Source organism: Monodon monoceros, unplaced genomic scaffold (genome assembly GCF_005190385.1).
Source record: "Monodon monoceros isolate NGI ecotype Baffin Bay Population unplaced genomic scaffold, NGI_Narwhal_1 Super_Scaffold_16, whole genome shotgun sequence".
Classification (NCBI taxonomy): Eukaryota; Metazoa; Chordata; class Mammalia; order Artiodactyla; family Monodontidae; genus Monodon; species Monodon monoceros.
Window position 1 is genome coordinate 61,073,777 of NW_021703772.1, and position 6,000 is coordinate 61,079,776.

The 6,000-nt window shown below is 38.7% G+C and overlaps 1 protein-coding gene across 1 annotated transcript in view; it reads left to right on the forward strand.

Moving 5' to 3' along the window:
• The window catches only part of METTL8 (methyltransferase like 8), a 152,168-nt gene extending 146,484 nt beyond the window's left edge, over nt 1-5,684 (forward strand). Inside the window, exon 15 of the transcript XR_003793864.1 lies at nt 5,610-5,684. The gene's annotated coding sequence lies outside the window, so the exon portion shown is untranslated. The remainder of the gene's footprint in view (nt 1-5,609) is intronic.
• The last annotated feature ends 316 nt before the right edge of the window (nt 5,685-6,000 follow it).

A 6,000-nucleotide genomic window follows, 5' to 3' on the forward strand; every position in this document is an offset into this window, starting at 1 on the left:
TTTCTGGTTAAAAACAAAATGTCATTCATAGTTCTTTGGTGATTAAGTAATAATAGTCACTTTTTAAACCAATTGACCAAGGTAACAATTGTTAGCACATTTCGCCAGTCCAACAAGACTTAAGTGTGGCAAGTATTATTGGTTACCTATGGACAGCCAGTCCCTCCCATATTGCTTACCAGTAGAACCCTGATTTGGTTCAGCCTTACCATGACCATGTACTCGGTGAAGGAGGCCCTCTCCAGCCCCAAAGAATGAGCCTCTGTTAGCAAAATCCATTGTGGAAACTCCGTTTTCCTTGCCATTGATTGTTTAGGAATGGGTGTGTGAGGCACTTCTGGCAAATGAGGTGTGAAAGAAACTTTTCTGGGGTGAGTGGTAGCTTCTGGGAGAGAGGAAAAACTGCCCTTTTTTGATGTCTCTCCTTTGCTGTATGAGGGGAAGATTTCTGAAGGTGAGGCAACCATCTCAGAACTATGATGAGACAAGCAAGGGGACAAAACCCAACACACTGGGGATGGAGCAAGAACACAGGGAAAGAGCCAGTCTTTAATGACACTCCTGAGCTCTTAAATTAACCAACCTGTAAATCACTCTATCTCCAGAATTCCTATGTGGAAAAATTAATTCCTTATTGTCTAGCCACTTTTAGTTGGGTTTTCTGTTATATACAACAAAAAAGCATTAGAATGAAAACCTGAGACATCTCTTACCATCAGCTTTATATCAGGAAATACCATATTTGATTGGGAAGTCAGATCCCTTATGAAGAAGTAAGAATTGAAATATTAAGAGTAAAAAAATCAGCTAGAGTACCTCTAACCTCAGAATCACCCAATATCATTGGGTCAACTCCCACACACAGTCTGATGTCCACACAGATTTAGATCCAATCCATATAAGGCAAATGTGCCTCTCTTTACAAGTGGATACAGCCTTTAAAAGACAAAGAAAAAAAAAATCGCCCTTTCCAAAGCAATGTCATTTACCAGAGAGACAGACACAGACATTTGAAATCCCTTATAGCCTTCACAGCCCATGTGGGCATCTCTCATTTGGAATGCCATCTGCTGAGCTCCTCCAAAACTGTTCTCAACAGGTAATTCTATCTGTGAGGAATACATTCAACTGACATGCATTTGGTTTCTCTCAACAGGAATGAAGGATATATATATATATATATATATATATATATATATACACTCCACATTGATATCTTCCTTTTATAGTTTTTTCTGTACTACACAGTTTAACCCGTAAATGTATTCTGATTCTTTAATTCTTACCTTTTTAAAATGTCTCTTCTTGTTATAAAGATTACAATTTCCTAGGAGGCAACATAGTAGGGGAAATGTGTGCTTTGGTCTCAGAATCATAGCTTAAAATCTTGGTTCTTCCACTTACTGTCTTTGGGAAGTTATTTAGCTTCTGAGCCTCAGTTTCTCCCCTATAAAATGTGAATAATAATATGTCCTTTCATAATGGCATCACTCACTTCTACAAAACATTTTATTCTGTAAGTCATCACATTTTTTAAGTATACTGATTTTAAGTCAGACAGGGATTTTGGATGGAAGAGAATATTATTCCTTGATTCTCAATGTTGGGCGCTTAGTGGAAAGCAGTTGACTCTGTATTTTCTTCTCATGATCTCACAGAAGAATAAAGAGGAATTCAGAACTTCCCTGCTGGCACAGTGGTTAAGAATCCACCTGCCAGTGCAGGGGACACGGGTTCGATCCCTGGTCCGGGAAGATCCCACATGCCGCGGAGCAACTAAGCCCATGTGCCACAACTGCTGAGCCTGCGCTCTAGAGCCCGCATGCTGCAACTACTGAAGCCCACGTGCTGCAACTACTGAAGCCTGTGCACCTAGAGCCCATGCTGCACAACAAGAGAAGCCACCTCAATGAGAAGCCTGCGCACTGCAACAGAGGGTAGCCCCTGCTCGCTGCAACTAGAGAAAGCCCGTGCACAGCAATGAAGACCCAATGCAGCCAAAAAAAAGCTTAAAAAAAAAAGGGATTTCAGACCCTTCTGATTCATCAGTATGGACAGCAGAGCTGACAAAGAACTTCTTCCTACTATAATCACATAAAAATGGTGGATACAATATTACTTAATCATTTTTTAATGTGAAAAAATTAAAGAAAAAAGCAAGAGAAATAAAACAATGAAAAAAAAAAGAAGAAAACAATGAATTATGGAAATAAAGCAAAAACTCAAAACCAGAGTAATAAGAGCCAGAAGTTGCCAATAGCTCAGGGTAAGACCAAACCAGGATATTGGCCACAGGGAATGGGCGCTGAGTGGCAGCACCAGTAGTGTGAGGACTCTGTAAGATTTCCAAGTAGGGTAATCTACCTAGAAACATCATAATGGAATAGCAGGACATTAAAGACAAAGGAAAAAATCTCAAAAAACTAACAGCAGGGAAAGACAAATTGCCTACACTGGATCAACAGCTGGATAGACAACAAAATAGAAGTCACAGGCAAATGGAATTAATGTCTTAAAAGTGCTAAGAGAAAATAACTGTCATCTTTGTATATGCCTAATAGACAAACCTCAAAATATAAAAAGGAAAAATGAACAGGATCAGTTTACAAATCTAGAATCATAGTAGATTTTAATACATCCATCCAAAACTGATAGATCAAAGACTCAAAAAAACCCAGTAAGCTTCTAGAAGACTAGAACTACATAATTATCAGCTTCACATAAAAACAGTACTTCACCATAAAAATTATAAAATACCCATTCTTATTTATACTTTTTGCTGCGTTGGGTCTTCGTTGCTGCGCTGGGTCTTTGTTGCTACGCTTGGGCTTTCTCTAGTTGTGGCAAGTGGGGGCTACTCTTTGTTGCGGTGCACAGGCTTATTGCGGTGGCTTCTCTTGTTGTGGAGCACGGGCTCTAGGCACACAGGCTTCAGTAGTTGTGGTGTACGGGCTCAGTAGTTGTGGCTCGCAGGCTCTAGAGCACAGGCTCAGTAGTTGTGGCACATGGGCTTAGTGGCTCTGTGGCATGTGGGATCTTCCGGGACCAGGGATCGAACCCGTGACCCTTGCATTGGCAGGCAGATTCTTAACCACTGCGCCACCAGGGAAGTCCCCAAATACCCATTCTTTTCAAGCACACATAAACTCTTTAAAAAATAAATCATACATTAGGGCATAAAAAAGAGAGAAATACCAAAAAATTGATATATTTTCTCTAAATAAAATTTTAAATGAATTATTAAAAAGATGGTAAATAAATGAACAAAACCCTCATGTATTTTAGACACTAAAAATATACTTTTAAATAATTTACTTTTCAAAGAAAAAATTAAGAGAGAAATAAAAAATATGTAGAACCAAATGACAATGAAAATGCCTCGGTAAAATTTGGATACATCTGGGAGAGTATAGCCTTAAATGCATGTATATCAGATAATAGAAGTGTTAAAAAGCCATGAGCTCAACCTTGAAGAATCTAGAAAAAGAGCAACGGAGTAAATTCAAAGGTCACAAGATGGCAGCAAGAGAAGAAATAAAAACAAGACTAGAAATTCATGAAATAAAAAATGAAGAAACGGGCTTCCCTGGTGGTGTAGTGGTTGAGAGTCTGCCTGCCAATGCAGGGTACACGGGTTCGTGCCCCGGTCCGGGAAGAGATCCCACATGCCGCGGAGCGGCTGGGCCTGTAAGCCATGGCCGCTGAGCCTGCGCGTCCGGGGCCTGTGCTCCGCAACGGGAGAGGCCACAACAGTGAGAGCCCCGCGTACTGCAAAAAAGAAGAAACAGCAGAGATAATCTTATATTTTGAAAGACTAGTAAAATAGATGTTTGGTGATAAACCAAAAATATGCAGGAGGTACAAATAATGATATCAGTAATGAAAGGGGTTCATAATTACAAAGGAAGGAAGAACATTTAAAGCCACAAGAAATTATTATATCGTCACATGAAATTGCCAATATTCAATCTTTTGACCTTATATAATAAAACCACAATTCCACGTCATTATGAACAACCATAAACACAAACATTTGAAAACATAAAGTGGCAAATTTTCCAGACAAATATAAAAAACCAGAATTAACTAAAAAGGGAATTTTAAAGCTTTAATATACTTACAGCATTAAAGAAATTAAATTAGAGTGAAAAAAAAAAATCCATCCCCCAAACAGAATAAGGCCCAGACAGTTTATAGCCTGGTGTTAGCAAACCTTCAAGAAACAACAGTTAACATCTACATATTCTCTTCAAGAGAATAGAAAAATAGAGGGGAAAAAAAGAAAACAGAATACTGTTGGACTTTCCTGGTGGCACAGTGGTTAAGAATCCGCCTGCCATTGCAGGGAACGCGGGTTCAAGCCCTAGTCCGGGAAGATCCCACATGCCACAGAGCAACTAAGCCCGTGCGCCACAACTACTGAGCCTGTGCTCTAGAGCCCGAGAGCCACAACTACTGAGGCTGCGTGCCTAGAGCCCGTGCTCCGCAACAAAGAGAAGCCACCACAATGAGAAGCCCGCACACCACAACGAAGAGTAGCTCCCACTCGCTGCAACTAGAGGAAGCCCACCTTCTGCTACGAAGACCCAACACAGCCAAAAATAAAATAAATAAATAAATAAATAAAATTAAAAAACAACAACAACTATTAGTTCCACTTCAAGGTATCCATCCTAGAGAAATTCTCACATGTGTGTATATATAAGGATAGGGAGATACATCCTGGGTTGATCCTGACCACAAAGTTTATAATACCCCAAATCATAAAAGAGTAAATCTCTTTCAACAGAGGAATGGATAAATAATTTGTGAATATTCATGCCATAGTCAAAATAAGTAAATCAGAGCTATATGTATCTGCATAGGGAAATCTTAAAATATTAACATTCAGTGAAAAAACAAGTTGCAAAAGTAAATGTACAGGGTGATATCATTTACAGAAATCTTTTAGTCTTACAAAGATAGTGTCTATACATAAACAACTGCAAATTCTTTGCAGATACGAAGGTAGTAAAAGTATTAAAACCTACAGAGCAGCAACACTTAGGATTGTTGTTACAACTGCAGATGAAGTGAAATAGAAGAAGGTTGAGGAAGTTATTTTAATGATATCTGTGCCATTTTATTTGTAAGAGTTGAAGTAAATAGTTGTAGTGGATTGAATAGTGGCCTCCCAAAAAATATGTTCCACAAAAAGCCTGTGAATATGACCCTATTTGGAAAAAAGGTCTTTGCAGATGAAATTAATTTAAGGATCTTGAGATGAGAACATCCTGAATTAGGGTGGGCCTTAAATCTAATGACAAGTGTAGTCATCCTTTGGTGTCCACAGATGACTGGTTCTAGGACCTGCTGCGGATACCCAAATTCAGGGATGCTCAAGTCCCTTATATAAAATGGTGTGGTATTTGCATGTAACCTACACATATCCTCCTGTATACTTTAAATCATCTCTAGATTACTTATAATATCTAATACAATGTAAATTATATGTAAATAGTTGTAAATACAATGTAAATGTTATGTATATAGTTGCAGGAGTATGGCAAATTAAGTTTTCCTTTTTGAAACTTTCTAGACATTTTTTTCTGAATATTTTCCATCTGCAGTTGGTTAAATCTGTGGATGCGGAACCCGTGGATATGAAGGGCTGACTGTACCCTTAGAAGAGGAGAGAAGGGGAGAAGACACACAGAGGAACGCCAAGGATTGCTGGCAGCCACTAGTGATGGGATGGAAAAGATTCTCCCCCTGAACCTCCAGAAGGAACCAACCCTGCTGACATCTTGATTTTGGACTTCTGGAATCCAGAACTGTGAGAGAATAAATTTTTGTTGTTTTAAGCCATGAAGTTTGTGATAACCTATTATGGCAGCCCTAGGAAACTGATACAATGGTGCAAAAAGAAAAAATATGTCAAATCTGGGAGGTTTATGGGTACTATTCTCTGCATTTTCTATATATTTCAAACAACTCATAATTTTAAAGCATATATATATA